Source organism: Gordionus sp. m RMFG-2023, chromosome 1 (assembly GCF_954871325.1).
Source record: "Gordionus sp. m RMFG-2023 chromosome 1, tfGorSpeb1-WG-v2, whole genome shotgun sequence".
In the NCBI taxonomy this organism is placed as follows: domain Eukaryota; kingdom Metazoa; phylum Nematomorpha; class Gordioida; order Chordodea; family Parachordodidae; genus Gordionus; species Gordionus sp. m RMFG-2023.
Window position 1 is genome coordinate 33,137,338 of NC_088775.1, and position 14,784 is coordinate 33,152,121.

General features: G+C 25.5%; 1 non-coding gene across 1 annotated transcript; it reads right to left on the reverse strand.

Annotated features, from left to right (window-relative positions):
• Positions 1-7,540: 7,540 nt before the first annotated feature.
• On the reverse strand, positions 7,541-7,644 carry LOC135923063 (U6 spliceosomal RNA). The gene has a single exon (XR_010571121.1). It is a non-coding gene; the product is annotated as a U6 spliceosomal RNA (small nuclear RNA).
• Between the last annotated feature and the right edge of the window lie 7,140 nt (positions 7,645-14,784).

The window sequence follows — 14,784 nt, forward strand, 5'->3', positions numbered from 1 at the left end:
AGAAAATATCGCTCGGCTAACCACATAATAAATCACTTATTACTAAATATCGCTCGGCTAGTAAATGTCGTTCGACAAACCACATGATAAATTATTTATTACTAAATATCGCTCGACTGGGAAATATCGCTCGGCTAACCACATAATAAATCATTTATTACTAAATATCGCTCGGCTAGTAAATGTCGCTCGACAAACCACATGATAAATTATTTATTACTAAATATCGCTCGACTGGGAAATATCGCTCGGCTAACCACATAATAAATCATTTATTACTAAATATCGCTCGATTGGGAAATGTGGCTCAGTTAACCACATAATAAATCATTTATTATTTAAATTACGCTCGGCTAATTACATAATAAATTTTTTATTACTAAATATCGCTCGGCTTATATTTATGTATTAAATTTCCAAACATTTTCCAGTGGGTTTTCACTTTCCTAATATTAATTGAGAATTAATTAGTTTATAAATAAGATAAAGGTTTGGACAGGTGTAAAAAATTATCTATTAGATATTTTAGCTTCAATACTTTTATAAAATTAAAATTGCTCATAACATTTTTTATTTATTAAAGTAAAAGAAATAATATTCTATCCGCTAGATGGCGTCTTTAAATTTTTTATTATAAAATTTAAAAATAATATTTTTGAATGTGTTTAATAAATTTCGCCATATTCTATCATGATGACTAAAATATTTATGATTTTTTTTATAGCATTATCTATATTTTGGTAAAAAATTAGTAGTCTTTTTTAAATTTTGCAATTTTTATTAATCAGATAAATTAATAACGATGGTAATTCATTTTATTCATTCATATATAAATCATAATTATTTTTACCAAATTGATATATAATGTTATTATAATATAATTATTGCGTTCATAAAATATAATTTGTTCGGCAGAGAAGATTTAAATATACATTTAGGATAATAAAATTATATATATTGATGAAATAGATTATGAGCAGGGGAAAATTGGGGAAAAATAAGGAATTAAAATTTATAAAAAATATTTTATCGAGTCCTTTCTGCTTTAATTCTACGTCGCTGATGTGGTTTTTTTGAGCCTTTTGGTTTTAAAACAGATAAAGTTTTATCTAATGAATGTAATTTATCTTTGCTTTGACTATTAAGTAAATTATTTAATGTATCATGACAATCTATCGATTCGGGTATTAAATAATTGCGATATTCATTATTTAAAAAATATTCTCCTTTTCCTGAGAAGGATCTTTTAAATTCTTTTTCTTGTAACATTGTGATATCCTTAATTTTTTCGATTAATTCTTTTAAAGGACGTTGTTTCCAGTTTATATATGATTTTAAAACATGGTTCATAGATTCGCAGTTGTTATTTGTCCATAAACAATTTATTATTTTATTTTTTAGGGGAATGTAAACATGTTCATAAATTACTTTTCGAAATTTATTTTTTATATATAGCAAAAAAATATTTAAATTTTCATTATTACAATAATTGTATAAATCGTTTAATTTTTCATTATATATTTGGTCATTCCGAGAAAATAAAATCCCATTAAAAGAAAAAATATCCTGTATAATTTTTTTAGACATAACAACATTTACACCTTGTTTTTCCGAAAATATTTTCTTATATTGTCTTTTAAATGACGTGTGCATATTAAATGAGTATTAAATTTAAATATTTCCTGAATAGGTTTTACTATAGCCTTTTCTTGGTCACTACCAAATATGATATTTTTAATATTTATTTTATTTTTTAAAAATACAGAATGCAAATGAGAGAAAAAAGTATGATAAGTGGTCATATCAGAATCTCCATGCAAATATATTGGTCCTAAAAATATAGGGGATTCATCTGTTTTATATCTCTTAACTGCTATATGTTTAAATACTATAGCAGTTAGGTATATCACCCAAATTAAATGTTTTATCAACGCCTAATATACAGAAGTCAGATTGGTTTGACAAAAACTTAATAGTTTTAATAATAAAATGAGTATAACAAATTATCGATGGTGTTTTCTCTTTGATGTGAATTATTGATTGGATAAATGGCGAAATATGTAGATCATTAGTAATTTGTAAAATATTAATCGCAAAATGTAGAGGTACTTTTGTATCTTTTTTAAGTTATAAATTTGTTTTAAATTTTTTGGTTTAATTGGGTCTTTTTGAAATATATAATTATTATAAATATTGCGACATGTTTGATGGTCCTTTATTTGATTTCTAATGTTTGATAATAACTGATTTGAAGTCCGTACATAAGGATTTACAATCTTTTTGGAATTCCCATGGCAAGCGGGACCTGGCCATTGTCCTATATATTCAACTAAATATATATCTTTGAAATCGTAATTAGGCTTTTCAATAAAATTAATTTTTAAAATTCGGCGTTTATACTCTTTACTTCTCTTTAAAATACTATAGTATTTATAAAGAACAATTATATTTTTGGTTAAAGGTTGAGGTTCTATTTTTTTAAAAATTCTAGAACCACCTAGATGAGTGTCCTGCCTAAATAGGCCATCTTTAAAAATATACGGACCTTGAACAATATCATTATATATATTATAATATAATTTTCTTGAGCTTGATTTTGAGCCTGTGCATGGCCCACAATCATCTATATATAAATTTTTATTCTTATAATTTGTAAAATTATTATTAGAAATTAAAAAATACATATTATATTTTATACCTAAAGGTATTTCGTGCAATATATTATTGGGAGAAAGCAAAATTTTTATGGATTTTACAATGTTTAAAAAAAACCCATAGTTTGGATGACCTCCTTCGGCTATAATATTGTTTAAAAAAAAAGGTAAAGATTTTAATCGGATATCTTCGCTACATGGTTTTTTAGAATATTTTCTATCGAAAATGATAAATCTTTTGATATTGTTGGACAGTTGGGGTTTTTTTGTTAATGTATTAATATAATTATTTGGTATGAGAGATACAAAGTGATTGATTCTAATATTAAATATATCATTTGGACATATGGTAGATGTCCACATGATTAAAATATGAGGCTTTAAACTCTGGCTTACACCCCTGCCATAAAGGATATCGGTAAAAGCCCTTAATGAATTTGATGGGCATTGGTTTGCCAAGAGCAGCACTTAATGCGCATATATGAATTTGCTCAGCCCAAACATTTATATTTAGAGCCGAATCGAGTATCTCATAATACTCATTCACCCATATATTTGGATTAATTTTATAGTTTTGGAAAAAATTAGGATGGTTTTTATCATAATATTGAGGATTTAAAATTATTTCTATTGCCGTTATCAGTCTTAAAAAAATATGAAATGTTTGTGGTTTATATAACGACATTGAAACCGCCCGGTAAAAGCAATTACCATCAGATTCAATTTACTGCGGAATATAATTTTCTAAGATTGGAGATTGCGCCATTTGTATAATTTTTTCACTTATAGAATCTTTTGATATTTTCTTTAACGTTACTGGTTGTGGCTCTCTTAATTTATTTTTTTCTATTAAGGCCATAGCTGGATCTCTTTTTAATTTGCAAAAATAGAAAAAATTAATTTTTTTTCAAGTGATGAATCTTGAGTAAATAAAAAGAACGAAGATAACCCTAAATCAAATAAGATTTTTATAAAATGTAACCATATCAAGGTTTTATTAAAATTGACTAAATAAAATTTCTTGATATCAAATAAAATTGCCAAAATCTTTGATTTCCAATTTGGATGTATGAAAATGTGAGTGCTGTCTGAACCCTTGTGCGAATATTCAGAGTCGGCACACAACATTGGGTAAAATTAATATTTATATTAATATTTTTTAAAACAATTCAAAAACTACCCTACCAATCTAATTTCCTAATAAAAACAGCGATTTGTCAAATTTTATTAAATTATGGCCCTAGAATGATATTATATAGTTCCATATTGTTTTTTTAAATGATGGTCACCAGAACTCCAAATGATAAATATTTTTACGGTGAATTCTTAAACTAAATATAAGATTAATTTTAATAAAAAATTTGTATCTGTTATTTTAACTAAATTAAGTTTTTTCTGGGCACCGAACCTGAATCCCAACCTGGTTCAGATATTTTTTGCAAATAAACTCGAACCCTTTTTTAATAGGGTTACAGCATGTAACAACCTATGTATCTTTATTTGAATAAAAAGTAAAAACCATAATAAAATAATTGACTATATTTTGTGAATCATTTCATAGGTAAAGAAAATATGAAGAGTAAATGAATATTAACCTTAATATAGCATCCTCCATTGTGAATATGAATTCGAAAAAAAATTGATATGTAATAAATAAATGATTATATTTTGAAGTGAATTGTGATTGTGAATATGAATTCGAAAAAAAAATTTATGATGTGTAATAAATGATTATTTTGAAGTGAATTGTGATTGATATTATGTTATTTTAATTTTTAACTATTAATACTTTTTGAATCCTTTTGCCGCCTGGCTGGCATCTTAAAATTTGAGTTTTATTTTTTTTAATATTAATAACTTCCGTTTTTTACATATTTTTTTTTCTCATAATAGCATAACTTTCAATTGTATTTCCCTCCCTTTCCTTTTTTCCCCCAAAAGAAATTAAATAATAAAAATATTATTTGTTTCCATCTTTTTTTTCAAAAGTTGAAATCATAATTTTCATCTATTTCTATAAAAATCTATCATGTTTTCTTTCCAAGATGTCACAAATCTATACATTTTATGTTATCTACTAAATTATAAAGTATCAAAGCTACCAACCGATTTATCAATTCTCATATTTTGAGATTGCCCTATATCGCTTAGAATTAAAACAGAAATAATGCTAAAAAAAATCCTCAAACGTCGAGAATAAATACTCAACTTTCAGAAAATACTGAATATAATTTTTTAGAAACATTTCCGTTATTTTAGCGGCAGAATTATTTTTGAAAATTTAAACAAAAATTATTTGGGAATTTTTTTCCGGTTTTTTTTCAAGGATTTATTTTCCCCTATATTTAATATAAAACTTAAAAAATGGGTGTATTTGCATCTAGATTCATTTAAAAAGTGTATTTTAACAACTCTGGGGATCATATATATAAAATAATAGTTTGTATAATTCTTTATAAATTTGATAATATATAAAATATTTTTAAATATAGAATCGGCTCAAACGGCTTATTGAGCCGCACTAGTCTGAGCCGTTTTTTACGACTACGGCTCGAGTTCAGGGTCAATAAAACTCGACTAATTAACTATACTACCCTGAACCGGATTCAGAGATTTTTCACTGAACTCTCACCCGAACCCATTTTTTAGAAGGGGGGTTTACAACTCTGATATATATTGATGAAATATATTCGATATTCTAGAAATATTGGATAATTATGATTATCCTATATATCTTAATACAATAAAGTAAAATTTATTAAACGCATTCAAAAATATTATTTTTATATTTTATAATAAAAAAATTAAAAATATTTAATAGAATATGGCGAAATTTATTAAACACATTCAAAAATATTATTTTTAAATTTTATAATTAAAAATTTAAAGACGCCATCTAGCGGATAGAATATTATTTCTTTTACTTTAATAAATAAAAAATGTTATGAGCAATTTTAATTTTATAAAAGTATTGAAGCTAAAATATCTAATAGATAATTTTTTACACCTGTCCAAACCTTTATCTTATTTATAAACTAATTAATTCTCAATTAATATTAGGAAAGTGAAAACCCACTGGAAAATGTTTGGAAATTTAATACATAAATATAAGCCGAGCGATATTTAGTAATAAAAAATTTATTATGTAATTAGCCGAGCGTAATTTAAATAATAAATGATTTATTATGTGGTTAACTGAGCCACATTTCCCAATCGAGCGATATTTAGTAATAAATGATTTATTATGTGGTTAGCCGAGCGATATTTAGTAATAAATGATTTATTATGTGGTTAGCCGAGCGATATTTCCCAGTCGAGCGAAATTTAGTTAAATAATTTATCATGTGGTTTGTCGAGCGACATTTACTAGCCGAGCGATATTTAGTAATAAATGATTTATTATGTGGTTAGCCGAGCGATAAATAGACCCACCCTCTACAAGTAATATAATAGTGAAGGAATGTTGAAAAATAATATGAGCGAATAATAATATATTATTCAAAAAAGGAAAAAACATAGGTAATTTATTATATTCGCTATATATATATTTATTATAAGCGCGGGGATGTAGCGTATTAATTAGTAATTGCTGTTGGGTCCTTTCAGTTTAAGTACACTTGGGTATTTCATAGTCTGTGGAATTGATTCAAACTTCATCCAATCTCCAGGTTGTTGTTGTAGGTACGGGCAGGCCCGAGATCAGGGAAAAGATTACGTACTACACTTTGGCACAATTATCGGTAATTGATCCTCACTTTCTAAATTAATTCTTCTAACTTAACGTTTTTAAAACGGTTATAACTTGGTATTGGTTAGTGATATCGATATTAGGTTTGGTGATTGTTAATGTACGTATTGAATACTACATAATTGCCAAGTTTCAAAACATGATCTTTTTTATTTTCGGTTTTGGCAAAGTGCCAATACTTATTTGTTTTGCTTATAACTCACGAACGGTTCATTCCGTTGATATGCGGTTTAAAGATTCTGAAGGATCAATTAACGCACCACAATTTGGTATAGTTTTTGGTAATTCATCCTCACTTTTTAAAAAAAATCCTACAACTTCATGCTTTAAAAACAGGTCATAACTCGGTTGCGGTTAGTGATATCGATATCCGGTTTGGAAATTATTAACGCACAAATTAAAGCCTAAATAACTGCCAAATTTCAGATCGTGATCTTTTATATTTTCGGTTTTGGCTAAGTGCCAGCATTTATTATTTTGCTCATAACTCTAACGGTTCATTCCGCTGCTTTCCGGATAGAAGATCAATTAGGATCAATTAACGGGCTATACAATGGTATAAGTTTTGGTAATTGATCCTCAAATCGTTCCTACAGCTGCAAATCTTCACACTTTCATTATTTTGCTTATAACTCAATAGCCTTTAATTTTTTTGACATTCCGTTTGAAGAATATTGGTAATTGATCCTTACATCATTCCTACAACTTTACGGACCTTTGTTCCTTCTATGAGCAAAATCTTAAGGCTTGCATAATATTTTTCTGAATGAAATATAGTTAGCCGTTTTTAAAAATCGGCTCAAAACGAGCCGTTTAAAAACACTACTCAAGTACGTAAACTGTAAAGGGCAATTTTTCTTATATTTAATAAGTAACGATTATTTAAAATATAAACCTATATGAATTATATATAAGCAATGCTGTAAACCTAACTTCAAAAAGGAATCGCGTTATGTCAAAAAATACACACATTACCGTTACTTTGTGAAAGTAGGAACACGTGTTACTGAATATTCAGAAAGTAACACGTTACTTGGAAAATTAAATATTATATATAATAATATAAATAAATTATACAAAAATATAATATTATAAGATGAGATCTTTTTATAATAATTTTTATAGAAAAATTTTCAAAAAATATTAGAAAGGCTTTACGATTTTGCGTGTCATCCTCGCGCAGGGGTCATGCTAATCTTCTCTGTATCGTTCCAATTATTATATTTTAATATTTGATTTTCAAAATTTTATTAGAAAAACAAGTGCTCAACGCATCTTTCGCCGTGTTAAACACACGTTGAACTGGCGCACAGGATGAGAGTGTTGTATTAAATTTAATAAAAATTTTAATTGGAGAATTTATTAAAAATTAAAGAATAATCCTTATTTTGAAAAAAGCTTAAGATAATTTTTAAAAGAATTTCATTCAGATCCTCATCAAATTTTTTAAATCTTTATCAAAAAATGTGGTGTTGTTTTTTAAAGAAATCATTTTGCTTTTCTTTGTCAAGATATTTTTTCAAACTGAAAATAAGTTCAAGGTTTCTACCTTCGTTGACCTATAATTTTATCAGGTAATCTAATTTAACCCTTAATTGCGCATATTGCATTTAATAATTCAGTAAAATATTTTAGGGGATAATTCGAAATGGACGATAGAGAAAACATTATACATAAATATAAATTAAATCATCAATGATTAATAATGACATATTTATGCACGTTTAGAATTTTTATTTTTCGAATCGCCATTTTGTTTATGGAACACGTTTTAGTCATTTTATTTGTATAATCCTGTGTTCAGTTAGCGCAGATTCGCAGCAAAGTATGTAAAAATACATATTTTGTATACTTCGCCACGATTTGTGTTAACTATGAATGCAGAGCAATCATGATTATATTTATCATTATGACAAATTACCGAAATATTTCATGATTTATAAAAAAATTTTAGCTAAGTATAAATAGTAAGAAAATATAAGTCTTAATAGAGAGTGAATTAATGCTGATAGTATAGATGCGTTCAAATCTATTGAAAATAGGTATAATCAAAATAAATTGTAAAAAATATTTCAATTGTATATCTTTTATCTATGTCTTGCAGGATTGAATTAATAATTTTTAAGTTTAAATATTGTAATAGTTATTGTGAGGTAATGAATGACGTTCTTTTTCTTCAAAAGTACTATATAAGGTCTAATATAAAACAAGCTTCACACAAATAAAATATTTATTGCATGCCTTTTAAGTATTATTTTTTACATAATGCACATTGATGTACTCTATTAATTTTGGCCACTTTCCTTCTGGCTCCTTTCCTTATTTCAATGAAAATATCTGCAACAATTTGTTTATGTTTGGGTTCCCTTTAGGCTTATTCAAAAACGAATAGAATAATAGTGTAGTTATAGTAAATTATTTATTTTTAATAAAGTTTAATCATTTTTTTGATTTCTATTGCCTTATCAATCTGAGAGATGTGATTAATTAGCAGTTAGGTAGTACCACAAATGCTTGTATCCAACACAAAATATCATTTTGTATCTTGTAGTCAGTATCTTTTTCATTTTCTTGACAAAAGAATTTAATAATTAGGGGTGTATAAATACAAGTTTTCGGTGGCCAATCTGATATTAAATTGATATTGACCAATTACTCATTCAATATATCTGATTTCTATTATGTAAACATTCTAATCATTTGTTGCGAAATCGCTCCATTTGAGTCGATTTCTAAAACGGTGAACTCAGGATTTTATCCATAAAAATTTTACAGAAGCATGCAGATTTTGCTCATAAATGGCACAAAGGTTAGAAATATCGAGGGTTAGGCAATATTTTTCTGGCTAAGATATTGGTTTTAGAAACTTGCTCAAGTGGAACACTTTTGAATTACTACATACATCTACTCATTTCATATACTTTTTAATATTATAACATCTAATTTAGTTATAATTTATATTCATGAATCCAAAAGAATATATTATATTTATTGATAAATCATTTACAATCCAATAAAAAATATCAGTATATCTCTATTAATAATCATATATAAATATAACCTTATTTTTATGTGGATTGTGAAATCCCACTTCTAGTATATTCTTTTTAAATGGTATATTATTGATAAGGATGAATCGATATTTTTTATCGAATCGGCCCGATATTTCACCCATTTTAAATATCGGTAATATCTGTTTTTAGTGAAGCTGGTGATATTGACAGTTACCATCGCCACAGGCTGATTTCTGATTGGGATTCTAAAAAGAATTGGATATATTAATGTTAAATATTATTTTAAATATTTATTTCAAATTTCATAATATATTTGTTTATTACTTATTATTAGTGTTGTTAAAACGCCGCGAGTATCAACCCCGACCCAAAGTTTGGGTCGTTTTTTCGACCTAGACCCGAGTCCAAGCCGAAAAAACGCTCTCGATCTCGACCCAAAATATGAGTGGTTTTTTCTACTCAGCCTTGAAGTTTGGGTCGTTTTTTACGACTCAGACTTGAAGTTTGGTCGTTATTTTTGACTCAGACTTGAAGTTTATTTTTTAAGGCAAATATGTAAAAATATATTTTGCAAACATGTTAAATTAAAATTTCATTGAAGATGTATCATAGGAAAGTGAAAATTGTCATAATCGTCATTTTTGAACTTTTTTCAGGCAAATTTAAAAATATATTTTGTAAACATGTTAAATTAAAATTTCATTGAAGATGTACCATAGGAAAGTGACAATTGTCATAATCGTCATTTTTCAATTTAATTGAAGCAGATAGATAAAAATATATACTCTAAACATGTTAAACCAATTTTTCAGTGATGAAAAACCTTAAAAAAATTAAAATATCATTTTTTTCTTGATGTCTCAGGTTAGTATTTACTTATTTCTTATAATTACTTATTTCTTCAATATACTTTATTCATTTTTCATATTTATGTTTATTTACTTATTTCTTATATATACTTTATCTATTTTCATATTTATGCTTATTTACTTATTTCTTGTATATACTTTGTTTATTTTCTGTCAGTAGATTAAACTTTATACTAGAAAATACATTATTTATATAGCATTGAGACAAGTTTTGTCTACATCCCCTTATACTTAAACAATTTAAAACTTTAACCTTAACAATAATCATAGCAATAACATAAAACATGTTAGTAGTTTTAAACTCTACATCCCCTTATACTTAAACGATTTGAAACTTTAACCTTAACATATAATCATAGCAATAATATAAAACATGTTAGTAGATTTAAACTTTTATACTAGGAATTATATTATTTATAATTGTTTTGAGACAAGTTTTGTCTACATCCCCTTATACTTAACACTTTGAAACCTTCAATCTTAACATATAATCATAGAAACAATATAAAACACAAATTTAGGATCAGTTTACCATGCACCTGACTAATTTCTAGTCTTTCCTTAGGCAATAAACCCTTAAACATAAATTTACTTCCCTGGTCAACCTTCATAAAATCTTGAATCTTTATAAATCTCCTTTTACTTAGGTTATTTTCTTATTGACTATTAAATATTTTTTATCCCCCTTATCCTTTAATACTTTTCTATAATTTATCGTCCATCTTTTAATAATTTGTTTCTTTCCCCTTGGATAACTTATTATTCTTCCACCTCCATTTTGAAATTTTTCCCTCCCTTTTTATGACTTATTTTTACTTTTATTTTATTTATTTCTAGTTTCTCACATGGTTTTTGTTTTTCCCTTTCAAAATAAACTTTTTACATTTTACGCCCTCCATCTTTTAATAATTTTTGTTTTACCTCTTCTTGCATAACTTTTTCACCATTTTGGATTTTTCCCTCCCTTTATTATTTATAGTTATTTATTTATTTTTCCCCTTTATTTTTTTTTTATTTTTTTCTCCTTCTAGTTTCCCATATGGGTTTAGCTTTTCCTTTAAAATAAATATGTAAATTTGTAAACAATTTTAAATAATACGAAATAGGATTTAATTGTTTTTTTGGAAAATAAATTAGTATTGTTAAGATTTATAAACATGTATATCTCTCATGTTTCTAATTATTTTTCATTGTGTTTTATTATAAACTAACTAAAAAATCATTAAAAAAAACTTTAATAATTTTCTGCAAAAATTTTATTTCGCTAATTTTACTGTTATAATAATTTTTGCCTTATCTTGTTGCTTACCCAATTAAGTCGGATCCAAACTTACACATCGAAAATCTTCTAGATCACATTTTAGTATACATTTGTAACTGTGTAACTTTAAAAATACCTTAACCTTAAACATACCAGTTTTGTATATTTAGATAGCTTATACCAGATTGTATGTTTCAGATAGCTTTTCACTTTGGATAATTTTAGTTTTGTCAAACATATTTAATTTCACATAAGTTAAGTTTATTTTAATCTGGCAAATTTATTACTCTATACTATCTTAGATAGTTTTAGTATTGTCAAATGTGATTAGTTTCACACACATAAGTTAAGTTTATTTTAATCTAGCAAATTTATTACTCTATACATATTAAGTACTTATTAAACATAATTTCTATTACTTCAAAATTTTCTAGCTTCACAGAACTTTAGTTTAACAAACATATTAATTAAATTGGACTTCTATATCTTGCTTAGAATTTTAGTATACATTTGTAAATTTTCAACTATAAATGTTTCTAACTTTTAACGTCTCGAGCATACAATTGGAACATTATTTATTGTTGCAAAAAATAAACACATTAAAGTTAATATATTGTACTTCTCTAAAGTTTAGATATAATAGTCTATGTTGGAATACTAGCAGTATGCTTGTCAGAATAATATAATATAAAATAATTGCTATTCCTACCCCTATAGTAAAGATAAAACATTTTTTATGTGTATGAACGATAGCATTATGTTAGTTAGAATTATATAATATCATAAAGTAATTCTGGTTATTCCTACCTATAAATTAACTTTATGTTTATCCGATTATATATTATATATAGATTGGTCTGTACCTGTTTGAATATATTAGTCATTCTTTTATGTATCAATTAGGGCTGTGCCGATCCACATATTTTTTACCGATCCGATCCGATATTAGTTCAAAACCGATCCGATACCGATCCGATATTTATATTAATTTTTTACCACCCCTCTTTGAACCAAATGTAATTAATAAATCAATATTTTTTATGCATAAAAGAATTATGCATAATTTAATTTTTTTATTTCAACAATAATTTTAAAAAAAATATATAATAATATATCCATTTTATGTTGGTTTATAAAATTGTAATATTTAATATATAAAATTATAATATATTCCGCAGATGACGCATTTTGCAAAATTACCTTCATCTTTATCAAAATATTTCCATAATTCAGAAACCATATTTAAAATAATTTTTATTTAAAGTATAAATAATAAAATTGGTGTTATTTTTTTAAAAAATTAAAAATAAATATGTTCCTTTCTATTTTTATAAAAAAACTTGTAAAATCTATTTAAAAAAATAAATAACATTTGCATTGTTTAAAAAAAAATTATTTATAAAATATTATTAATGTAAAATAGAAACTCGAAAAAATTTATTTTTTTTTAAAATATTTTAAAAAAATTTTTTTTATTAAAAAATAATAATTCAAAGTTTCATTACTCAAAAGTTTTATAAGAATTGCATTTTTAGTAAAAGGATCGGATCGGATCGGGGTTTTTACAGGTATCGGGCCGATCCGATATTTTTAAAAAACGCCAAATATCGGGACCGATCCGATCCGATATTTAATATCGGCACAGCCCTAGTATCAATTTATAATTCCATTTATACATACTTCACATAACACATAGTTTAGATTATATTTTTGCTACCTTAATATAATATCTATATTATATTATACTTTATAAAAACTTCATGCCTATATGATCATATATAAAATTGAGCTCAAACATCAAGGTACCTTATTTTTCGAACATATCTGTCTTCCATTCCTACATTACTTTATACTGACATTTATACATATTACATATTGATTAGATTATATCTACACATATATATAAATATATAATTGGTTAACTATAATATGATTGGAAAACTTTAATAGCATGTATATATGATATTATGAAAATTCTAATGTAAATTTGTTTTTACCCTTAAAGATTTGTAAATAGGTAAATCTTAATTTTGTTACTTGTAATTAAGTAAATCTTAATTTTGTTAATATTTACTTTGTTCTTCTATTAATATATTAACTCAAATAGAAACAAACCTTTTCTTAATATTATTATAATTTCTTTCTAAATTTTGCTTTCATCTACCTCTTCATATATTTTCTTTATTAAATTTCTATCATCAGGTTATTTTCGGTGCCGATGCTGGATGGTAGGTATTTTAGGTTGGGATAATTATAATCTTAATTTTGGTTATTATATAGATTTTCCGAATTCAGATTATGTCTTATTACTATAGATTTTTCCGAATTCAGATTATGTCTTATTACTTAATTTTTTCTCTACTATTTGTATTACTTCTCTTAAATTCTTTTGGCGCCTCCCAAATTTTTATTTTTCAAAATCTTTTTAAGCAGCCGGATTTTTGCTTTGATTATGTTTAAATGAAAATAAATAAATAAATAAAATATTTTTTTCTTATATTTTTAATTTATTATTACTAATACAATAGGTATAATGATCATTCTTTCCGAAACCCCTAATAGCTTTTTTAATTTTTGTTAACGGAATTTATAAATATAATTTATAGAATAAAGTAATCTATGCCATCAAATTTTAGCAGCCCTTATTGTCTTAAATTTTTGTAATAGTAATTTATAAATGCAATCCTTAGAATAAAGTATCTTATGCCAATTTATAAATGCAATTTTTTAGAATAAAGTATTCTATGCCATTGAATATCAAATAATTTGTATTCGAATTTAAGATATAACTTGTAAAAAGCTATCAAATTCATGAGAATGGACATATTACTAGTTGATCGCCATATTACACGCTTCTATGTAGTCCTTGACATCGACTTAGGCCTTGACATCAGTTTTCTTATGTCGTAACCTTCGACATCTTACTAGTTTTAATGTAGTCCTTGACTTCTTACTTATGCCCATAATTATATTTGGCATCTTACTATTTCTCAAACAAAGTCCTTAGTTTAATCCCTTTTCCGCTTGGTAAAATGTAATTAATTCTACTTTTTCAAACAAATCCTTAGTGTAATCCCTTTTCCTCTTGTTAAAATGTATTTAATTCTACGTTTTCTTGTAAATTTCAATCAATTTATTATGAAATTTAGTCCTTCACGTAACTATTTAGCTCAAATATTGTACGGAATAGCAAAATATAAGTTCAGAAAAATCTTTTTTTTTACCAAACCTTACATCA